The sequence below is a fragment of the Ambystoma mexicanum genome, chromosome 2q (assembly GCF_040938575.1).
Source record: "Ambystoma mexicanum isolate Mex_15411 chromosome 2q, UKY_AmexF1_1, whole genome shotgun sequence".
Lineage (NCBI taxonomy): Eukaryota > Metazoa > Chordata > Amphibia > Caudata > Ambystomatidae > Ambystoma > Ambystoma mexicanum.
This window is the reverse complement of record NC_090924.1, coordinates 823,619,765-823,644,907: the sequence shown is the minus strand read 5'-3', so window position 1 is coordinate 823,644,907 and position 25,143 is coordinate 823,619,765.

The following is a 25,143-nucleotide window of genomic DNA, read 5'->3' as shown; positions in this document are numbered from 1 at the left end:
CTTGGAGTCCTGTGTACCAGTGTCTCCATGGCAACTGCCCGCTGGAACACAGCGCTGCCTTCTTAGCAAACAATATCTTCGGGTACCAGGAAGAAGATCTCGTGGAAAACAGGCATTTCGCAGTCCTAGCAGTCTGTGAAGTAGCAGAATCATCCCCAGTAGCAGATGTGTGAGCAATGGAAAAATGGGCGGAGCAAGGTTTCCTGACAGTATCCTCCCCCAAAGAGGCCCCCACCCCTTTGGAAGCCAGAAAATGGAACAACAAAACAGAGGCGTGAATGTTGCATGCAGGATCCCAGGATCAATTTACTGGGCCGTAACCTTTCCAGTCAATCAGATACTGATGGACATCTCTACATACTCTGGTGTCGAGAATGGCATTGACCTCATACTCATCAGAGCCCTGCACCGACACTGGGCACGGACAAGCAGGAAGTCTAGTGTCAGGAACACAAGGTTTTATGAGTGCAACATGGAAAACAGGATGCACTCTCCATTGTGCAGGTATATCTAGGAGCACGGCTGACGGACCAATGATCTCCATGACAGAATAAGGGCCAACAAACTTGGGCAGCAGTGATCAGCGACCTAATATACAAAGATTCTTTGAAGAGAGCCAAACCTTCATGCCGGTCTGGTAAACTGGAGCTGGTTTTCTGTGTTTGTCTGCAAAAACCTTAGCGCGATCCTGAGCCTCGAGTAAACAGTGTTTCACCCAGTGGTGAAGACCAACCAAGTCACAAATGAAAGCTTGGGCTGCAGGACTGCTAGAAGAGGCCACCGACTCCAGTGGAAGGGCACATGGATGTTGACCATAAAGAGCATAGAATGGTGTTGTACTGGTGGAATTAAGTACGGAATTATTATATGCAAATTTCCACCATTACTAGAACAGAGAACCACGATTCTTGGTGTTGGAGAGTTAGACAACAAAGGTATTGTTCCAACGTGGCATTCAGGCATTCAGTTTGGCCATCTGTCTGGGGGTGATAGGCGCTGGAAAACCTTTCATCAATACCTAGGGCTGTAGTGAGTGCCCTCCAAAAACGTGATGTAAATTGCAACCCCCGGTCTGAAATGATGATGTCCGGGAGGCCACTAAACCTGAAAACATTACGTAGGAAGAGGTCTGCCAGTTGCGGGGCAGAGGGCAGTCCCTGGCAAGGAATAAACAGAGCCAATTTAGTAAAATAGTCAATGACTACCCATATAGTATCGAATCCTTTCACTGTTGGTAGCTCGACTATGAGGCCATGGAAAGCATGGCCTAAGGGTGTTGAGGAATGGGTAGGGGTTGAATTAAGTGTTACGCTCACCTGGCTCCCACAGGGGCGACGGTTGGAACTGGATAGCTGCGGCCTCCACCAACGTGACTCGTAATGCAGAGATGACTGACTGGACTGGCCTGCTCAATTTCGTCTGCTTGACCCGTAGGAGTATTCTCCTGAAAGCGGAGAAAGGGAATTAGCCACCCGTGGATTGAGCGAGCACACCCCCTCCGTTTTCCCACTAATCACCTCCGATATTCCCTTTCACCAGTCTCACCTTATGATTTTGAATGATGAGCTCTCCATCCTGCGTGGAGTGCAGGGGGCGCGTAGATAACCAGTTACTTCACTGGTCCGAAGAAATTGGGTGAGTTCCAGACGAATATTGACTCCGAGGTAAGTGGCGAGGAGCTGTAAGTATTTGGTTGGTAAGAGTACAAAATGTCTGTTATTCTTGTCCGATTCCTTCCTTTTTCTTGCAGCTTGATTCGAGAGGAGATTATCACATAGCAGCTGATTGCGTTTAGGAAAGAGTCTGTGTTACCCAACACTGTCCGGTAAAAAATGCTAGTGCTTAACCTGTTGCTTTCTCTCTCCTTACAGGTGCAGCGTAAGACGATGTGGTGTGTAGAAGAATAATATCTCCGGCGGTTACTCGGTAAGTCTATAGTGATTATAGAAATTGTCTTTGTTGGTTTCCTCAGCTCACCTTTATTGTCTTTCTTCGTCCCCTTAGGTGCCGGGAGTTCGGCGATGAATGATGGAGCAACGCCAGGTCGAGGAGGTGCTGTGAAGACTAGTAAGTATAGCCTCCAAAGTAGTCCCAGGTAAGAAGTTCCCCAATACCACACCCGAGTAAAAAATGGTCCCTGAAACAAAGTAGTTCCTTCCAGGCCTCTCGTTGGCTTGGACTCTTTGCAGCATGGTCTGCATGAGGTGAGTTTATTCATATGAGCCTGGCGCCTATGGCGCCAGGACTGAACCCAGATAGCCCCTAGCCGGGGTGGCTGGGTTTTCAATAGGTGTCTGGATGCCTGCTCCCTGGACTGATGGACTTGATCTGGATGTCCGGGGGTAGGCATCATGACAGCACTCCCCTCCCAAGGCCCCTCCTAAGGTCGTTCTTCCCCTTGGTCCTGGTTTGTCTGGGAAATTCCGATGGAATCTTTCCACCAATCGAGGTGCATAAAACTGGTCACTAGGCTCCCGTGACCTTTCTTGTGGCCCGTAACCCTTTCAGTCAATTAAATAAAAAAGTCGTTATTTGACCATCTTAGAGTCCAGGATATTTTTAACTTCGAATTCGGGTTCCCCGTCTATTAGGATGGGGTCGGTGGTTTGGTTAACCTGGTTCCGGGTTGTACTGGCTTCAGAAGTGAAACGTGAAAGACGGGATGAATTCGCATATTAGAAGGTAATTCCAATTTGACGGCCACCAGGTTGATAATGGCTTTAATGGTGTAAGGTCCTAAATATCTAGGTTTAAAGGTCTGAGTTCCTTTTAGAGGTAGGTTTCTTGTAGCTAGCCAAACTTGATTCCCAACCTGGTATTGTGGGGCTTCACTTCTATGTTGATCTGCATTTTTCTTGTATTTTTCTTTTGCTCGTTTCAAATGTTCAGTTGCCTCCTTAAAGGCTTGTGTAATAGTAGCGTGTAGATGGTTCACTGGGGGCATTTCCAAGTGGTGAGGCGAGTCGAGTTCTGAGGTCCGAGGATGATGCCCAAAATGGTATAAAAGGGGCTTTGTCCGGTTCCTGAATGTACAGAGTTGTTGTATGCGTTTTCGGAAATCCATAAAATATCCTTCCAATTGCCTTGGGTTTGGTGTAACATGCAACATAGGTATTGCTCAAGAGTCTGGTTGGTCCTCTCGGTCTGACCATCGGTCTGGGAATGATGACTGGTTGATAACCGCACGTCGATTGCCGCCAATTGACAGCATTTCCTCTAAAACTGCGAAATAAACTGACTACCTCGGTCAGAGACCAACACAGAAGGAAATCCATGTATTCGGACAATGTTTTCAAGAAATTCTTTGGCCAAAGTTGAAGCTGAAGGTAATCCTTTTAAAGGAATAAAGTGAGCCATTTTGGAAAAAAGATCCATTATAACTAGAATGGTGTTAAATCCACTACATGGGGGAAGGTCAGTAATAAAATCTAGGGACAAGGTGTGCCATGGTGTAGGCGGAATATCCAAAGGTTGTAAAAGACCAGCTGGTTTCTTCTTCAGACTCTTGTTTTGGGCACAGATACCACAAGATTGCACAAATGACTTTACGTCTCTTCGCCAGGTGGGCCACCAGAATTGTCTTTTAATGTTGGCCTCTGTCTTTGCAATTCCTGGGTGTCCCTCAATCAAAGCATTGTGATAATTGGAGATAACTAGTTCTTGTAGTTCCTTGTGTGGTAGGAATAGACGACCTTGATAGTAGGGTAGTTCATCAATGCCTGAATAATCTTGGCCTTTCTTTAGCCATTCCTGCAAGGCAGCTGGATCGAAAAGTTGTTGGATCTTTAAATGAATGTCTTCTAGAGTTTGAAAGTAGTTATACCAAGGATTCTTTTCTCTGAAATTATAGGCACCGGTTCTGGGTTCGAATATGCTTCTCCTATTCCTATACGAGATAAAGCATCTGCTTTGCCATTTTTACAACCTGGTCGATAAGTAATCACAAAATCGAATGCTGCGAAGAACAAGGCCCACCTAAGTTGACGTGATGATTGGGCCTTGGCTGTCTTCAAATATTGTAAATTCCTGTGATCGGTGATTACAGTGATGGTATGCCTGGCACCGAGAAGATAATGCCGCCAAGCCATGAATGCAGATTTTATGGCCAATAACTCCTTATCGGTAACTGCATAGTTTAATTCGGGTGCCAAAAATGTTCTTGACCAGAATGCTACTGGATGAAGTTGGCCGGTTTCAGGATCCTTCTGGGAAAGAACAGTCCCCATGGCTAAACAGGATGCATCGGTTTCAACTACGTATGGAAGTTCAGTGCGTGGGTGCTTTAAAACAGGTGCAGACGTGAATTTCAATTTTAGTTCTTGGAAGGCCCTTTCAGCCACTTCGGTCCATAGGAAGCGCTTATTCTTTCGCAAGAGTGCTGTGATGGGGTGTACAATATGTGAGAATTCTGGAATTAATCTGCGGTAGAAATGAGCAAATCCAAGCATGCTTTGTACTCCTTTAACTGAACTAGGTGATGGCCACTTGAGGATTGCATCCACCTTTCGAGAGTCCATTCGAACTCCTTTTGGGGTCAGGATAAATCCAAGGAATTCGACTTCTGTACAGTGAAAAACGCATTTTTCCAATTTTGCATATAACTTATGCTGCCGTCGTTTTTCAAGAACGGCACGAACGTGCTTAACATGGTCTGATTCTGAGGAGGAGTACACAAGGATATCGTCTATGTATACAATAACACAGACGTCAATGAGTTCTCGAAGGACATCGTTCATAAAATACTGGAAGGCTGCCGGTGCATTGCACAACCCGAAAGGCATCACCTGATATTCGAACAATCCATACTTGGTGCGAAAGGCAGTCTTCCATTCGTCGCCTTTCTTTACACGTACCAGATGATATGCCCCTCGGAGATCTAACTTGGTGTAGATACAAGCATCCTTTACTTGGTCCAGCAATTCGGGGATCAGAGGCAATGGGTATCGTTTTTTTACCGTAATTTGGTTTAATGCGCAGTAATCTATGCACGTTCTAAAGTCACCTTCCTTTTTGGGCACGAAGAATAAATCTGAGGCTGCGGGGGACTTGAATGGACGAATGAATCCATTAGCAAGGTATTGATCCAGGTATTGTCGTAGATGACGGTTTTCGGGCTTCGTAAGGGCGTAGATCCTACTGCATGGAGGTTGTGCACCGGGTAAAAGATCGATCTGACAATCGTATGATCTGTGAGGCGGTAACGTGTTTGCCTGTTCTTTCTGAAAAACATCCTGAAATTCTTGATATTCCTGAGGTAACTGCGCAATTGGAGTAACAACTGTGGCCAAGCCTTTATTCAAGGTTTTTTCCGGGTAACAGGTGTGTGCACAATCCGGGAAGGTCATTCTCTCACCATTCAATACAAGGATTATGTGTTTCCAACCACGGCATTCCCAGAATTATTTGGAACTGCGGGGCCTTGATTAAGTCAAACACAATGCTTTCTCAATGCCCATCTGGGCCCATTACTGGCCCAGAGGCAATTTCAGTCCCATCGACAGTGGTGATGACATCAGTTGTGGTCTTTTTGCAAAGAGGCAGGTTCATCCTTGTAGCCAATTAGTGGTACATGTAGTTTCCGATGGCCCCGCTATCAATGTATGCTCTCACTGCTTGCATACGTGATGGCTGCCTTGGATCAATAAGGACAACACCTAAAGAAGAAAAGGGAAGAGAACAGGTGAAAACAAGAACCTTACCTGATACATCTGCACTCCGGATTCTGCACGCCGACGATCCTGCAAAGAGGGCAAACATTTTAAACGAGCATCGCGTCACGCGCAGCACGCTGCATTTCACTCACCTGCACGTGGCGTTTTCGAGTCCTGCGACGTCCATCCAGAGCTTCCACCGCCATCCAGCACCTATTGGAAGGAAGGAGAAAGAGAGGTGAGAAGGGAAACACGAATCTAAGTAGAACTTACCTGTGGTTCAATTCCCTCTCCGCCTTTGGGTTTGTGCGATACCTTCAGCATCTCAGCACCCCAGCACCGAAGGGGAAAAGAAACAGACATTGTATTAGTGAGAGCATTTGAGAACATTAGCAATACGCTCACTCAAGACTTACCCATTTGCAAGAGAGACACAGAGCTCTTTTCGGGTCAGCGCCTTACCTCCGGCATTGCCGTACCCCGGCCCCTATGGGGAAAAAGACATTGGGCCTCATTACACGGATGGCGGTAGGGATTTACCGTTACCGGTAAAGGAATACCGGTAACGTTAAATCCCCATGCGGATCACGACCCGGCACACCGCTATTAGCGGCATCGCAAATTATGGTGCCACTAATAGCGGGCAGTCCGTGTGCGCGCGACCCTCCATCCCGTAAATTACGCCATGCCGCTATTAGCACAGCATCACAAGGCCAGTGGACATGCCAATAGCGGCATGGTAAATCCACCCAAACCCCTTACCGCCATGGTGCTAATACCGGCATCGCGGACCACCCGTTAAGAGGAATGAGCAGTGTTCCCACCTGCCACAGGTGGACACAATCAGCACAGGTGGAGGCAATGGAGACTGTGGCAGCTCAAAAGGAGCACACCACACCCCTTCCCACACCCCTTCCCACACAAAGATGGTCCCAATACTGGCAGCAGTAAATGGCCTGGGGGACCTCATTGCAGCGCAGCTGCTACTACAACAGGCAGCACAAAGGAGACGCAGGAGGAGGAGGAGGAGGAGGAGGAGGAGGAGGAGGAGGAGGAGGGCAAGACAGGCACAGCAAGCACCACAACGGCACCTATGCATACCACAGAGGCACCCACCAATCCCCAGGGTCAGAGCCAGTCCATTCAACCTAACCCCTGAGCAGATACACACCCTGTACCGTCTGGACAGGGTTACCATCACCAGCATCCCGGACATGATCCACGACGACATCGTGAGCCACATAGACATCAGAACTGCCATCCCCCCGCAACTGAAGGTGGTGAGTGTGCTCCACTTCCTGGCCACAGGCACCTACTAGCATACAGTGGGACAGATGCATGGCATCTCACAACCAGTATTCACACGCACGCTGAACCAGGTACTCGATGCCCTCCTGAAGCATGCACCTGAACACATATCCATGCCACGGACTGGCCAGGAGAATGCAAACACAAAAGTTGGCTTCAATTCACTGGCAGGCATCCCAAGTTGCATTGGGGCCATCGACTGTACACATGTGGAATTGGTGGTCCCACATCACAATGAAGTAGTCTACCGGAACAGGAAGCAATTCCACTCTATCAATGTCCAAATGGTATGTGACGCCAACAAGATGATCACACATTGCTGTGCCAGATTTCCAGGATCAACACATGAATCCATGGTCCAGCGGAACTCAACTATCCCACGCTACATGGAGCGAAACCCTGGACAACGTTTGTGGCTACTCGGTGAGTAGCAGGGCAAGCACATGGCAACGTGATTGGGGGGGGGGAGGGAGAGAAACATACTGCAACAGGGTGTCGACTGTCGTCCGTAGGAGAAAAGGACATACAGATGTACACCAATGTGCATCCGGGAAGGCCACGATGTACTTGGAATGAACCCACATGCAATTTGAAGCTGCACAACATCGACAATAATGCAGGTTGCAAAATATCACACATCCATCCACATTGAACATCCCACCACGCCACTTCTCACAAGAATCTGCAACATGGCGTCAAGATAGTAATACACAATCAGCGCAGCACAACATCAATCCAGCAATGCGCCCTTGAATGAATGCAAAGGGATCACCCCTAGACATAGCACTGAACCACACACCTATAGCGCCACTGAAGTGATGCCTCACAGCATGGCCACATTGGTGTCAGAATGACAGTACACTCGCAGTGTGGTACCAAATTTGCCTGGGACAGGGACACCTAAGACCTGGCCTCACCCAGGACATGTCAAATGCTGGTGGAGGCATTAATGTTGCCTTACTACTTGCAGGGTCAACCTCCCCCTTGCACGCTGCTGCCACACAGACCATCTGCATGTATGCTGTCAATTCAGTACTTGAACCACAATGCAATGTCAATTAGCGTGATGTGAACAGGCCGCTCATGAGGTGAACAGTAACAGGACCCTGTTCATTCCCCCATACAGGTGATGCGGGCTATCCCCTGAAGAGCTGGCTCCTCAACACCTGTACGGAACCCACAGAACAGGCACGAGGAGGAATACAATCGTGCACATACACGTACCCGCATCGTGATCCAGCAGACTTCAGGACTTTTGAAGTCACGTATTAGGTGCATTAGCAGGTCTGGTGGTGCTCTCCTGTATGGACATGAGAAGGTGGCCAAGATCACCATGGCATGTGTCATGCTGCACAATATGTGTATCAGACGGAATGTGCCACTGCCCCCTGACGTAGTAATAGAGGCACCTGATGAGGACGATGATGGTGATGAGGACGGAGGTGAAGGGGATGCAGGTCTTGCAAGAGGGGATGGGCAGGAGGGACGTGCTGTGAGACAGTATCAGATCAACCAAATATCCTGAGGAACATGTTTCCGTACTGTCACATGGTAATGGGGAGTCATGCACTGGTGTATGATTACGAGCACACAATGGACCCTGTCCCCAATAAAGTACACACACACAATGAAGTTGTCCAGGCCAGTGTTTAGATCGGAAACCAGTGTATTGAGTAACATTAAGGTGTGAAAGTGCAAGTCAAAAAACATCCCACCACCCTTCCCCCCACCCCCACAACAGACCCATAACACCCTTCCCCCCACCCCCACAACAGACCCATAACACCCTTCCCCCCACCCCCCACAACAGTCCCTCATGTGTTTGCCAGGTTTGCCCTGGCCTATGCACACATAGGGATCCCTATCGACCCCCTATTATCAATTGTCCTCAGGGGGATTCAGAGGGTTGGCAGATGTGCGCCTGGTGGTGCGCGATGAGCGCCGGAGGGGGCTTGTTTGCCTCGACCCAGAGGATGAGGATGGGGCAGACTGGCCTTGTTGGGAAATGTGGCGGTCCATAGTGTCAGCCATGCGTACCAGGACCTCCCTGAGCCTCCCTATCTCATCGCACAGCCTGTTGGTGTTGGCATCCATCCGCTCTGTGGAGTGCCTCAGCGCCTCCACGATGTTGTCACTGCGATTGGCAGCCTCCTCAACATGCTGCCCAACCAGCACAGACAGGTCTTGTTGGCGCTGCAGGATGGTGGACAATTGGTGGGTAGTGCTGGGTGAGTGTGCACTTGAGGCTGTTCCCCCGGATGCATCCACCACAGCAGGTGATGGCAACATGGGGGACATGATTGCAGGGACGGTGTCCTCAACTGTGGTATCAGATGCAGGGGTGTGGAATGGCACTGGCTCTGGTGATCCAGGGGGGCTTGGGGTGTGCATCTCCATGGCGTGGTCTAGGGTGTCCTCCAGATCGGATAGGGGGGCAGTGGCGGCAGCCTCACCAGTGGAGCTTGCTGCAGCTGAAGGTGGGCCCTCGGTGGCTGGCATCGGTGCGGGTGGGTTCACCACCGGTGGTGGGGCCGCAGTTGGTGGTGCAGCTATTACTGCCGTGGCAGTGGCACTCCGACGTAGTTTGGCACTCATCTGGTGCGGCCTGCCCCCCTTGCCCCTTGATGTCGTTGGTGTATCCGCCGGCTCATGTGCCCTTGGCCTCTTGCATGTAGCAGTTGCCTGTGTTGCATCAGCGGCATCCGCCCCATCTGTATGTGAGCCTGTCAGGGGCGAGATGGGGGATGGCATTGGTTGCGTTTCAATTTACTTAATGCAGATTACATTATTAATGCAGTTGTGGCAATTGGGACTTAGTGGTTGTGGATGCAGGTGATGTGCCAGTTCAGTGCCTCATCCATGCATGGTAGTGTTTGGGACTTGTCTGTGGTGTTGTGTGCATGTGTGTGTGTGTGTGTGTGTGTGTCTGTCTGACACAGGCATGGTGATGGATGGATGCATGTGTGGATGTGTGTCCATGCATGAGAGGAGTCTGTGCTTGCATATGGGGGGGTACAGTACATTCACGTCGCATCCTGTCATGTGTACACTCACCTCCATCAGAAGTGGTTCCCACGCCGAGCTCCATGCTGCCTACTCCCTCTATCGACTCGACGGCAATCATGTTGGCGCACGTCTCCTCCCATTCCTTCATCAGGATTGGGGATCCATCTCCACCAGCACTGGCAATGCGGTGGTTCTCCGCCAGGATGCCCCTCACCCGCAGCCTGAGGTCGTCCCACCTCTTCCTGCATTCGCGCACAGTGCGCGTGCTGGTGCCCACTGCACTGACTTTGGCTGCGACCTCCTCCCAGATGGCTTTCTTCCTCAACAGGGTTGGCCGGCGCATGTCATTTGCGAAGACCACCTCAGCATTCTCCGCAAGGGTCTGTGTCAGCATCACCAATTCCTCATTGGTGTATTTTTCTTTGCGCAGCCTGTCACTCGATTTCTTCAGTGCCTTGGGCATGTTGAGGGTGTCCCTGATGATTTCGAACTGCAGGCCACTCCAAACAGGTCCAGGGGGCAGTGGATGGCAATGGATTGTGTTTTTAAAGATGGCCGCCGGGCTCTTTCCCGTTCCGGCGCGATGACGCTATTTCCGCTTCCGCTATTTTACGGTCACCGCTAATAACGATGACTGCTAATAGTGATGACCGCTAATAGCGGTGACCGCAATTTGCATGTAGCGTGAGGGCGGAGGTGCTATCTGCACTTTCGTCAATGCCGGTAAGGGACTTTTTGGGGACTTTTGCGCCATGGCGGTAGGGTCATTACCGGCATGGCGCTATGCTCGTGTCCGCGTACTCGTAATGGTGCGTAATTAGCGCCCTCTTACGAGGGCGGACACGTTAATAGCGCCATGCCGCTAATATGCGGATTTTAGCGCACAACGTGTAATGAGGCCCATTGGACATTAAAGGAGATACTTAAAACTGCAAAGGAATCTCTCATCGGAATTCTTACCAGAATTTGGCTTCATCCAAATCGCCTGCAGCCCGGAATCTTCTCCAGCACCTGCGAAAGAAAAGAACAGATGAGTGAATATAAACCCAAACTTGCCATAAACATTTGTGGTACGATGGGAATGGACAAACTAGTTTAAACTCATCAATCCAGTGAAGTAACTGGAATCACAACGCGCCCCTGCATCAGAAGCAGGATGGAGAGCTTGTCATTTTGGTCCCTAAGGTGAGTGTTCGCAGGGAATCCCAAAAGGGTTTCACGGAGGGAGAGAAGGGAAGTGGGAGGTCGGAACATCACCCGCAGACTATTAACCCTTCCTTTTCACACACAGTGGGATATTCCTCCGAGCCAGAAAAGCCAGGTTGGGGAATCCAGTCCAGTCCATCTTCCGGGTCTTACGCATCTCTGCAGAAGAGGTCACAGCAGTCCAAGCCACGCCCGCGCCTCCGTGGGAGCCAGGTGAGCGTTACAGTCTTTATCCTTGTTCGGATGCGCGAAGGTTCCAGGATTAGATGAAGTATGAAGGTATTGTTCTTGCTCTAACCTTTTCTTCAGATTTCCCTTCTTTCTAGGAGCTCCGGATTTGAGGCAGGCGTGGCATAAGACTGGATGCTGGACTGGCAGGCACGGTGAGCGTTACGCCTCCAAATAGCCTCCAAAGTAGTCCCAGGTAAGAAGTTCCCCAAGACCACACCCGAGTAAAAAATAGTCTCTGTAACAAAGTAGTTCCTTCCAGGCCTCACATTGGCTTGAACTCTTTGCAGCATGGTCTGCATGAGGTAAGTTTTATTCATATGAGCCTGCCGCCTATGGCGCCAGGACTGATCCCATATATGTGCCTGGCGCCTACGGCGCCAGGACTGAACCCAGATAGCCACTAGCGGGGGTGGCTGGGTTTTTAATAGGTGTCTGGATGCCTGCTCCCTGGACTGATGGACTTAGTCTGGATGTCCGGGGGTAGGCATCATGACAGTAAGCCCATTGGTTTTAAAGTAGTGGTTTTACTCTGAGCATAAATGGCACATGTGGTTACATATAGTTCAATGTTTTTGTCCATCATCGGCCACTAACACCAACGGCGTAGCAATTCAAGGGTCTTTCTCCGACTAGGATGAGCAGCTAACAGTGAGTCATAACACCACTGTAGAGCAATTCTCTGAATGCCCGCATCCGGAATATACACCCGTCCTTGTACATAAGGCAGAGTCTGGATTACGTCCATGTTGTATTCCACCAACTCAGGTGGTTTCTTGAGCACCCATTCCTGAATCAGTGTCTTCAACGAGGGTTGCAGAGTGCATGCACACACAACTTGATGAGGTAATAACAAGGTTCCATCTGTGGGGCATGAATTGGAGCTGCCATGTAAACGTGAAAGAGCATCTGCCTTGGAATGTAAAGGCCCCGGACGATAAGTGATAGTATAAGTGAACATATAAAAGAATTGATGCCACCTTGCATGCTGAGCCATGGTACATTTTACAGATTGCAAGGCCAGGAGGTTCCTGTGATCAGTGTAGACCTGAACTGGAAGAACCGTACCCAGGAGATGATGTTGCCAAACCATGAATTCATCGCGTACAGCGAGCAGTTCTCGTTCGGTTATGGTGTAGTTCTTCTCGTACGGTGGTAGCTTCCTTGAATGGTAAGCAATAGGATGGAGAAGACTTGAGTCCTTACATTGTTGGGACAGCACTGCCCCCACCGCCATATCAGAGGCAACAGCCTCTACATAAAAGGGCAAAACCAGATCGGGGTGCTGCAATACCAGTGCTGTCGTGAAGGCTGCCTTTAGAGACTCAAATGCCTGTTGTGCTTCCTCGTTCCAAGAGAAGTTGCGCTTACTGCTAGTAAGGGCTGTAAGCGGAGCGACTACAGTAGAAAATGATTGCACAAAACACCTATAAATGTTTGCAAACCCCAGGAACGATTGTAAAGCCTTGCGACAAGTGGAAGTTGGCCAATCTAGTACCGATCGAACTTGGGCTTGACTCATCTTCACTCCATGATCAGTAATATCATAACCAAGGAACTCCACCTGTTTAGTATGGAAAACAAATTTTTCGAATTTAGCATAGAGATGATTCTCCCTTAACCTCTAGAAAACAGCAGAATCATGTTGTACATGGGTTTCATAGGATGGAGAATAGATCAGAATATCATCAAGATAAACTATAACGAACTGGTCCAGCATGTCTCGGAACGTATCGTTCATAAAACTTTGAAACCCTGCAGGTGCATTACATAACCCAAAATGCTTTCCACGGTATTCTAACAAACCGTATTTGGTTTTGAATGCGGTTTTCTGTTCATCCCGTTTGCGTATTCCGACAAGGTTGTAAGCCCCTCGCAGGTCTAGCTTAGTGAACACAACCGAGGACCCCAGTTGGTCTAGAAGGACCGAAATCAAAGGAATGGGATATTGGTTGCGTACCGTGACCGCCTTGAGGGCTCGATAATCAATGCATGGCCTCAAGTTCCCCTCGTTCTTAGGACCATAAAATAGAGGGGATGCAGCTAGAGAACGTGAGGGGCAGATGAACCCCGTTCTGAGGGATTTTTCGAAATAGTCCTTCAATATGAGATCCTCTTTCTGGGTGACGGAATTAACTCGTCCAGAAGGTATTTTGTCTCCCTGCACCAAATCAATGGGACAGTCGTATGGACAGTGCAGGGGTAAGATGTCCGCCTCACCTTTATCAAACACATCCCCTTACTCTGTATATTCCTCAGGTAAGGAAGTAGCGACAGCTGCACCAATTACAGCAGCCGTATCAAACAGAGCCTGAGAAGGTCTAGATCTGCTGCCGTTCGTGGCCAAGCAACAAGTCGCACAATAGGTAGAACGGAATTCCACCAGTCCGGACTACCAGTCCACCAAGGGGTTATGGAACTTAAGCCAGGGTAAACGCAAGATAACCCTGAACTTAGGGTCTGCAATAACATAAAATGATGCAGTTTTGGTATGCTTGGATCCGGTGGACATCAACATATGGACTGTCTGTTCCGTGACTAGTCCTGATAGTAACGTGGTACCATCGACTGCATTGACCAATTTAGGGCACGCTTTTTGAACCATTTGGATCCCCTTTTCCAGAGCAAATGTGGAGTCTACATAATTACCAGTAGACCCTGACGCCAGGGTGGCCTCAGCTGTCCATTCTTCACCCGAGGGAGCAGTGAATCTAACATGTAGCGCAAAGGCACACAAAAAACTTGAGTCCGAAAAAGGAACACTCTGCAACTGGACCCCTTCTATTACTGAGCTTTATCACTTCCCTGTTTCTTCAAAGGTTTCTTGGGGCATGAACGTAGAAAGTGTTCAGCTGACCCGCAATAGAAGCACACTGAGTTCTTTCTCCTGTTTTCCCTTTCCTCTGAAGAGAGTGGGCCCCAAACTGCCCCCATTTGCATGGGCTCTCCATTTCATGCAGTGTGGGCCTGAGCCACAGGGGTCACAGGATGGATGCATATTTTCTCCCCTTTCCGCTCGGCCTTGCGGGCATCGATTTGTAACACCAAATCAAGCAACTCAAGAAAAGTAGGGACGACCGGTACGGTGGACAAGGTATCCTTCAACGTGTCTGAAATCCCTTTATAGAACAATGCAGCTTTCTTTTCCTCTGACCATCCAGTCTCAGCCACTAACTGATTGAATTTAGCAACATATGACAATAACGTTGTATCTCCTTGCTGTAAATTCAACAGTTCAAGATCCGTAGCATGTGTCCTGTAACGGGAGTCAAAAGCACGTCCTAACGAAGTTATCAAGGCATCACAATCGTACAACAAATTGCTGCCTTGTTCCAACAAAGGGTTCGCCCATATAGCAGCGGTCCCCCCTAGGTACGAAAGCACAAATGCTGCCTTAGTCGTAGAATCAGGGAAAGACGCAGTTCTGCATAGAAAATGCAACCGACACTGATTGATGAAAGTCCAAAAGTTCTTGGGGTCTCCATTAAACCACTCTGGCGAGCTAAGGAGAATTGGGCAGCCATATAAACCGGCACGTTTTCCTGCTAGGGAATAACGGAACATGGTCCCGCGTTGAGTGTCTGAGCAGAGGCCTCCGCCGAGGATTGAAGACCTGCCTGGAACTCATTAATACGAGGCTGCGTGGCATCATGGGCGGCTGCCATGTCAGTCCTAAAATCAGCCACCAGCTGAGCCAATGCTGCCAAATGGTCGGTTGTGTCCATTTTATGGGAAGGCTTCTGATTTTGTCAGAACAGTCCCTACCACACCTGCGGACAGTAGTCCAGGTATATGGACCACGACGTGTAGAAGGAGAGTTCTTCCTTATAATTTACCCCTCTACTGACTACAGTATCAACAGCAGAGGGATCTATTAAATGAAAGATGTGGAGGACACAACCCGAGGCACTGCTGGTACACCGCTGGCTGCAAGGCAATATACAATATATCAATGTATTAAGCAAACAATCAATACAGTACTGTAACTAGAACACCTGCCACAAATCTCATCTAACAGTGCAAAGAGACCAGGAAATGGCAGTGCAGGGTTTCCTTGATGATATAGCTCGCCCCCTTTAAATGTACAAGGAAAACCCAGTTAAGTGAAGAATGTATGACACTCAAAATAAACCCAAAGAAAACACCGGAGAAGGATATTAGCTTACCACTAAAGGAAATGGGTGCTGAATGTCTGTGTTGTGGGTCATAGGTATCCAGAGAAACAGTAATCCGCTGGTAGGAAGACATCCGATGAGTCCGTGAAGTACTAGACAGTTAACCTACTCCCCGACGGCACAAGTACGTCTATCAGGGTTAGCAGGTCCCCCTATTCCCGATGGCACGAGTAGTTCTATCCGGAGGAAACTGCACCAGTTGATAGTCTCTAGTCCGTGCAGGAACTATACAGGGAAGATGGAAAGAGGTCGAGGTTTGTATGGTGAAGGGGCGGAACCCAAGGGGTAGATCTTATCCAGTGGGAGCACAGAGGAACACAACAAAGGCAGTCCAGGAAACAGTCCGTGTCGGAAACCAGATTGGGCAACAAGGTACAAAACAGCAGGCAAGGAGTCCGTAGAGCAAAAACGTTTAATCGAGAACCAGAAGCGTAGCACCAGCAGGGATCAAACCAGACGAAGTCCGTAAACGAATCAAGGTCGGTACATAGGTAATTCAAAGCAGTAAGTCTGAAAGAGGCGGTACATAAGGAGGTTGAGTCAGCTGACTACGATGCATACGACTCCGGCAACGCATAGCACGCCGCGCTCGGAGTCCTGTGTACCAGCGTCTCCATGGCAACTGCCAGCTGGAATGCAGCGCTGCCTTCTTAGCAAACGATATCTTCGGGTACCAGGAAGAAGATCTAATGGAAAACAGGTGTTTTGCAGTCCTAGCAGTCCGTGAAGCAGCAGAATCATCCCCAGTAGTAGATGTGTGAGCAGTGGAAAATGGGAGGAGCAAGGTTTCCTGACACCCATGAACACTTCATCACTCTAATAAAACACAGCTATATCCCATGTTAAACCGGCCTAGCTGCACACATAAGTCTCCTACAGGCCTATTGCAGCCAGAACACAGTCTGGGTGTCCACCCACCAGGCTGCACACATTCAACTGATATCATTACCACCACACCTAACGCTAGGATGCAGCTACCATCAGGCAATTACATCAGCTGTATACATAACTGGTGCACCCACACACCCTATGACATTTACTCTCTCTGCTGACCTGGACTGCAGTCCCCGAGGGCGTTCAACCTACCAGCACTTTGAGATCATACCAATGATATATAGGGCGCTATATAAATCCCAAATAACATAACATAACATAATCTTCGCTCTAATAATGTAGCCTTTCACTAGACGGGTCAGGGACAATCCGGCAATCGGAGGCATAACGGTGGGGCTGAAACAATACAAGCTGTCATTGTATGCCGATGACTTAATGCTATCCCTCACGGGGGTACACTCATCGCTCAGACACTCCCTCATGGAATTGGAACCTTCAAGCGTACAGCCATCTTTGCAATTAATTATCCCAAGTCAGGGGTGATGGGGTGGGTCTATCAGAGGAGGACATAGCCGCCCCACGCCCTTGTTGCCCAATTAAATGGGAAAAGAAAGCAATAAAAAAAGTAGGTGTCCAAATCCCAGGGCAGCCAAAGGAAATATACCAGACAAATGTACCCACAACTCTTCAAGGACCTAGAGGTAGACCTAGACAGATGGAAAAAGCAGGAAATTCCTTAATGGGACGCATCGCAGCATGCAAAATGAACTTGCTACCAAGGTTCCTCTATCATTGTGCAGTGCTCCCAGTGGAGCTTGCGTGGAAACCCCTGATGCAAATTCAACAAAAGGTCCTCTGATTTATTTGGCTTGGGAAGAGGCCCAGAATTCTCAAATAGGTAATGATGGGCAGCACATGGTTGAGAGGGATGGGAGTCCCCGATTTCCCTAACTACCACGCAGCAGCACAGTCGGCACACTTACCCACCTGGTCTGTGTCAACAGATTCCCTAAGTGTGTAGAGCTAGACCAAGCCAGAGTCCCCCTACCCCTGGGATCCCTACACTACACCTCTGCAGCAGCACATGTCCAGTGGCTGGACGGCATTCCGGGGGGACCAGGTGCATGCACACCGATCTGCCACAACCCAGAGTTCTCCCCTTGTCTCAGGCCCTCAGACTTTGAAAAATAGACACAAGGGGACCTACAGCACATCTCGCACCTCTTCAAACAGGGGACGCCTCTGACCTTCCTTGACTACAAGAGGACATTTGCATTGACGAAAGGGGAGAGGTACAGATACATCCAGTTTAGGCAGTGGGTGGTCTACCCATGGATTCAATAAACAAAAGGGCACCTGGCTAAGCCCGGATAAACCCAGGTGGGTGAATACTTTTAAACTAACACAATAATCAGGGTGCAAGATCACACAGACTTTCATAGATGTATCTCTACACAATGAAACAAATTTTGATTTTGTCAAGGTCAGGAGGGTTATTGACCCCACAATTTTTAATATACATCCGTTCTTCATAATAGAAGGTATCCAAGGACACTTATCATTTCGTAATTTTTGTATACAATATACAGGAGTACAGTCCAGCCCCTTAAACTGGATATAGATGAACATAGAACATGTTTTTCCCTTTCAGATCGACAGAATACAATTGACAAATAACATCTGAGCACAGAACAGTAGATTACAGTGAACAAATATCAGTGTTGATGGTGGACACTGGAATAGTGGAAAGGTCATCGACACTATAGTGTTTCGGCCAAAAGAACAGGGAAACTGCTTGATGGAGCTTGCATATGGTAGGCCTTCATCAGGACGGTCAGGTTGGTGAAAAGGGAGTGTCCTATGGTTCTCTTGTCAAAACAATGACAAGAGATGTGTGGTTTAGAAAGGGTGTGATCTCTAGTATTGAATTCTTTAGTAACATGAAGCTATTAATGCTGCAAAATTGAATAACAGAAAGAAAGGGTGAATGTGTTCGAGTAACGCATTGCCTGGCTTCCGTATGCAAAACCTTTGTTGTGGTAAGAGATCATAAGATGGTCCCCTGTTTGGATGGGGGGGACAGTTGTCACCATATACGTGGTGAATGTGGAAACAACCTCAGTTGCCTAAAAAAGACAAATGCAGGGGTATAAGGTTGTGCAGCTGCTAAATGCTTGGACTACAATATCTCTAGTTGTAATGAATGTAGATTGTGAGGGAAAATCCTCTTACCTTAGTAGAAATGGGATATGGGGTATACTTTTTTCTTATTTCCCCCAGTCCATGCGGTACATGCCCACTGGTGGAGCAGAACAGCAGCGTCCCAGGAATGAATCTCCAGGCTGTGACAAAGAAAAGAAGGGAAAGGTATGCAGTCGCTGAGCGTCCTTTCAATGCTAAAGGGGGTGTCTAGCCTCCCATGTGAAATGGCCGATACTTGGTGTTTACAGTATCGGGTGGTGACTAACTCAATTAGAAGGATTGGAGGCTTTGAAGATGTGCCTTGACAAAAGAATAGACAACATCACAAACCCCACCAACTTCATTTTCGAGTGTGTAGGGATAGCAATGTCTGAACACTTCTTCCTTTTCCAAGACCAACTGTACCAACAAGTCAAAGGAGTAAGTATGGGGGTGACCTTTGCCCGCGACATCGCCGACTTATACATGGCACAATAAAAAGCAAGCCACATCACCACCAACACCAACCCATTCAAGGATAACATCGCATTGTAGCGTCGTTATATAGACAATGGCTTGCTGATCTGGACAGGCCCTCAAGAAGACCTTGACAACTTCCACCATTGGCGCAACGGACGCAATGGACATATCTGATTCACCATTGAATGGGATTATCAAGCAATGGATTTCCTAGACCTCCACATTTACAGGTCAGGCAATACCCTGAAAACAGAACTCTTCAGAAAACCCACTGATAGAAATAGTCTACTCCATTTCTGAAAAAGAGAAATATGAACAACACGCCACCAATTTACAGTCGAGGCTGGCCAACAGAGGTTACCCCAAACAATCCATTAAGATGGCACACAAGAGAGCTGCCAATACAAACCGTAACGTTTGACTGATACCAAAAACAAAATAATCTATGGATCGGATTGCGTGTGTCACGACATACAGTCCCCTCAGCAACCTCATTAAAAGCACCATCAACAGACACTGGCATATGATCAAAAACGAGGGCACCCGGGACAAGAAACCTGTTTTTGAATTTAAAAAGAACAAAAATCTAGGAGACACCTTAGTACATACTTACATTAAACCTACGAAAGAACTGAACACACTGTGGAACCTCCCTCCAGTGGTAGGACATTTCAGATCTGGACAATGTGTTGCCTGTCGGTACACACAACCAACAAAAATATTTATGCACAATGACTTCTGGTGGAATCTGAAAAGCCACACCAACTGTAACAGTAAATGTGTCATCTATGTGATCAGGTGCTCATGTAACCTGATATACTTTGGTAAAACTATTAGACCTATCAAACAGCGCATTTCAGAACATAGGTTGTGCATCAAGAATAAAATACCGGACAAACCCATGGTTGAGCACTACGACCAGATGGGCCATTCCACCGAAGACATGAGCTGGGTTATAGTACTACAGCTCACCCCACAAAAAAGAGGTGGGGTTTTAAACAAATCTCTGAACCGACTAGAACAGTGTTGGGTACATCACCTCAACACGGTTAAGAATGGTTTGAACATCACCGTTGAATGGAAACATTTCTGGCATTAGTGCCCTACATCAGATGCGAGAGGGGATGTTTTGCATCTCACCAGAGATGGGGCCAGCCACCGCGACAGTACCCCCAAGGTGCACCACTGTACACCTGTAGAGCCCACACCCCTGGGAAATACACCAGGATCTGACAAGGTTTAGGAGTAGATGTACAGTGTATATGCCACGCCAACAACGTGCCTCCCTTGTCTTTCGACTCTACCATTCACCTGGCACATGTGCTATCACCAGCATTCCACAGGTGTAGTCAGTACACCAATAGCATGCACTCAGGAGGTACTCCACATTACTGTGTTACTTTCCTTCCCCGATTATCCACTAGTGCTCATCCTCCCTTGGCAAGGAAGACACCACAGAGTGATCTTCGCCAAGCGCAGATTAAGTGGATCTCTGCGGACGTCACAGGATATCAGCATCCTGCAGGGATGCGTACCTTCCGGGACTGTGACCATAACAATGACCCCACAGAGTTCAAATCGGCCTTCCACACGTGGAGAGAACGGACTCTCTCCTCTCCTGAAAGGTTGGCGGGGCATGTGCCCTCCTTCGAACGACAGACTTTGGTAAAGCTCACCTACTTCCTTCCAGCTACAGGACAACTGCCAAAAGTAGCGGGATTAGAACCCCTCCGATTTATATGGACATTAAATTGAAACTAGCCAAGTACGCCTACTCCCCACCCTCACCTGCCGCAGACGGCACAAGTACATTGATCATGGACGCCTCCGAGACAGAAGCAGCAGCGACGAAAGGAGCCATTGCTGCTCTCCTGAATGAGATAAAGAACATGGGAGCCAACATAGGTGGGAAGATAGATAGCACAGCGAATGGACAAGATTGAAGAGAGACTTGAAGGTGTTGAAAACAATCAAGCCTCCATAGACACCCACAAAACCCAGATGGACCTGCAAATAAGGGAGATAGAGCAAAGGGAGGAGGAATTCTGACTGAAAATGGACGATTTGGAAAATCGAGAGAGGAGAAATAACCTATGCTTTTTTGGCATCCCAGAACACAAAGGTGAAACAGAAGGAGACCTCAGGAAAACGATCCATGATATTATCAAAATATTGGTAGCGGAGGAGGAGATCAATGAGTCCAAAACAAAGCAGATACATAGGGCCAGTGGTCCAACAGGTGGTCCAAGATCCGTCCTTGCCAGGCTTCACAGGTACCAAGATAAAGCTAGGATTCTCGAGAAGGCCAGGACCAGAGGATCAATCACCCTTGGAGGAGCACAGATTACTATCTTCCAGGACCTATCGTCATTGACCTTGGCCCTAAGGCGAATATGTGGCCCCCTTACGAAATCGCTCAAGGAACGAGGAACTCAATACAGGTGGGGTTACCCTTTCTCCCTCTCTTTTGAACATGGAGGCAAGAAAATACACCTCTGAACTTTAGAAATGCGTGCAGAGAGACTGGCCACCAGGGGACGCACGGATGATTACCCATCCCGTGTGAGCTCTGTCTCCGATGGTCTGTGAAGTGATTTGAGCCCCCACGTCATGACCCCCCCCCCACGGAGACAAACCCGTGGATTGGGCGTCGGAACACTCCCCCACAGCACAGGAGAAAATCCGAGTGAAATCAGGGATGGGAAGCCCGAGAAAAGTATGTTTGAAACTTCGCCTCGTCTGAAGCCAGAAAGTGAAACCAAAACGACCCGGCGCAGCCATGCCGGAGGGCGGAAGGCGGGCCTGCCTGAAGGAGAACGCCCGACTCTTGAGGTACCCGTCGGTGCATCCCCTCCAGCCCACAACCCCCAGATCTGCGGTGTCCCTGTTGGCCCCCCGGCGTGGACCCCACTCCCAGCCCGTGGAACACCAGTGCGGAAGGAGGGACTCCCCAGAGGGATCGGCCGCACCTCAGACCAAACACAGCCTGCGCAGTCAGCCGAGGCCGTGGTGCTCCACAGCTCCGTGGCCTGCGACTAGAGGCCCCGGTGCTTGGTGAACTGACCCGGACCCGCTCGCCCGCGAGTGCTCGGCATGGGCGTGCGGCGTACTACGCGGCTCCGGCACTGAAGAATATTACAAACGGACACACGCTCCAGTCCCTGCAGGGGTGGCGCGGGCCCAGCTGGAAACCACCCGATCCCCTCAGGGGGACTACTGCCTCCACCGCCCCACGATCCATATGTGGCCAACACATGCAAGGAGAAGCCCTGATGCTGAACCCACCGTATTGTGACCATAAAATTGGCGTGATCCTGGAATCATTTTGAAGTCCTCTGCAATCTGGCACGCCGCAGCCGTATAGAAATGGCTCCCTGAGGAGAAGTACTGTCACTTGCTTGCACGGATCCCGAGCGCACAACGCTTAGGGAGTTGATGGAACCACATGACTAAAGACCTGATAATTGATACCCCCTCACAGGAACAACATTACATAAAAGACCTGTTGGCCACCCTCTACTTCGTCCGTGTACATAAACGGGGACCCGTTGTCCAGTTGTTTCCAGCGCTACACCACGTACTTTGCCCTGGGCAGCTACAGCACAGGGGCGAAGACGTATCCACTTGAGAGCACTGATGTGAATGGAAAGCGCAGCGAGGTTGCATTGTATGCATAGATCACCGAAGGACCTAGGAAAAGCACTGGAGGGCCCCCATCCTGAGGGACCACTGGATGCGTACTGAGAACACCTCACAGAGCCGGGAAACCTCAAACTGCACCCAGAATTATTAGCAAGCAATGAGCATCCCGAGGTGGAATCCGCCCCTCCAACCCCGTCCACGAATTGATCCCTGCTCATCAGGGAGCCCAAGGATTCTCCACACCAACACCCCCCACACACTCCATACTGTTATGGTGGCGACACGTGCCCGCCCCTTGTAACCTGCACTTTGCGGTCCTTGGTGCTCCTGACGGACGTCGACAACTCCAGGTTCGAGGTACCAGATCCGGCCACAGCTGACCCTTCCTCCCACAGAGCACAACTCTGAGAGTACTGTTTGAAGGACTCGCCGCATGTCCCCACTCAATGTGCACCGCAAACCCTGATAACTATACGACGACCTGCACGAGACATCATAGTTGGGGGACAGCTTTGAACCCGCAGTCCTGTACATCTTCGAAGAGGGTAGGGCCCCCTACTTAGGGGCTTGTGCCTCCTCTGACCCGGGTTGCACTGTATGGACCCACTGCATAAGCTAGCCAGATTTACCTACAACCCGTTCCCTCCGCTCAGCAGATCTACAGCAACTATGTCCATGGACCCGTCTGAAGCGAGTGCTGCCGCCACCAAAGGAGACATCACCACGCTACTAAATGAGATAAAAAAACATGGGGGCCAATCTAGGAGGTAAAATTGACAAAATCACCCAGAGAATAGACAGATTTGAAGAACGATTGGAATGTGTGGAGAATAATCAGGCCTCGATTGACACCCTTGAAACTCAGATGGACGTACGGATCCGTAACTTTGAAAAAAGAAAGGTTGAGGCACGGCTCAAGATGGATGATTTAGAAAACAGGGAGAGGAGAAACAACCTCTGCTTTTTTGGCATTCCAGAGCGCGAAGGTGAAACTGAAAAGGATTTCAAAGAAACCATCCATGACATCATAAAAATGCTCACCGCTGATGAAGAAATTGATGAGCCTAAGACCGAACGTGTACATAGAGCTGGTGGCCCACCTGGTGGCCTGCGTTCCGTCCTAGCCAAATTTCATAGATACCAAGATAGAACCAGGATTCTTGAGAAGGCCAGGTCCGGGGGCCCACTGTCATCCGCAACCGCTACCGCGGATGGCGGCTCCTTCCACGTTGGAGGCTCTCCGGCAGGTAGAGCCATTTAGTCCTTTCTTTGTATCTAGTACCTACCACCACCAATCACAGCACTGCCGGCAGTTTATCTGTCATCCAAGCCCGACAGTCGCTGCGTTTCAACCGTTGCTGGCGCTCTCTCCAGCGGCTCGTGTTTTTGCGCTCTCCAGCGTTGCCCTCTGCTAGCCTCGACTTGCAGCGGGTCTCCTTTGCTTGCTCACTCCTCATTTTTGGTATAGGAGTTCTTTTCCTCTTACCTATTTCGCTGTTTGATTACAGCGGCAGTTTTTTGCTTTTTGCAGCATTTTGTACTTGCCGATCCTTCGGCTCTTCTTCGTTTTTTCTCTTTCTAGACTCGCCGCTCCGGCGGCGGGCGTGCTATTTTTATCCTTTCGCTTTGCCGCTCTTTTTCTCTCGCGGCTCTCCAGTTTTCCTTTTTTCTCTGTCCATCAGTTTTCTTTTCTCTTTCTCTCACCGCTCCCAACTTATCCGTGGCCTGGTTCCTTCCACCATTCTTTGGAGCATTGGATATCCCTCCTGAGTTCTAACCAGTGGATCACGCATCAGCTTCCAGTTCGATTCGTCCCACTCCTCTTTACCAGAACTTCCTAAGGGTTTTTTCCCACTTGTGGGTTTTTCCCTTTCTTGTCCGGTCTGTTCCCGGTCAAGGGGTCCCAGGACGGCTGTCCAGTCAGCGGTCACTGTGGCTTCTCACCGAGACAGGCAAGTGCTACCTAAAAAACAACGGGATTACCTGAGCCGGCGAAACCTACAGAACACCGGTGACTCTGAGGACTCAGGTGAGGAGAGTGTGGAGGGAAGAAAAGAGAAAGGGGAGACACAGCTTTCACAGCCACGTAAATCACACCCACTCACAATGGGGGGCGCCCAAATCATGATCTTTCAGCACTTATCTTCACTAACACTGGCACTCAGACGCCTTTGCAGCCCTCTCACGAAATGGCTCAAAGAACAGGGCACACGGTACAGATGGGGTTATCCTTTCTCGCTCACCTTGGAGCATGGGAGCAGATAAATAGTCCTGCGCTCTGAAGACGAAATCAAAGACTGCATCGCGGACTTCCTTGGCACGGACCTGAAAGGCAACTAGGCGGCGTTAATGAACAGCTGGGATCACAGTGGGAGCTCCAGGGCACCAGGCGTAAGAGAGTGAAGGGGTCAAGAAAATATAGACATCCCAAC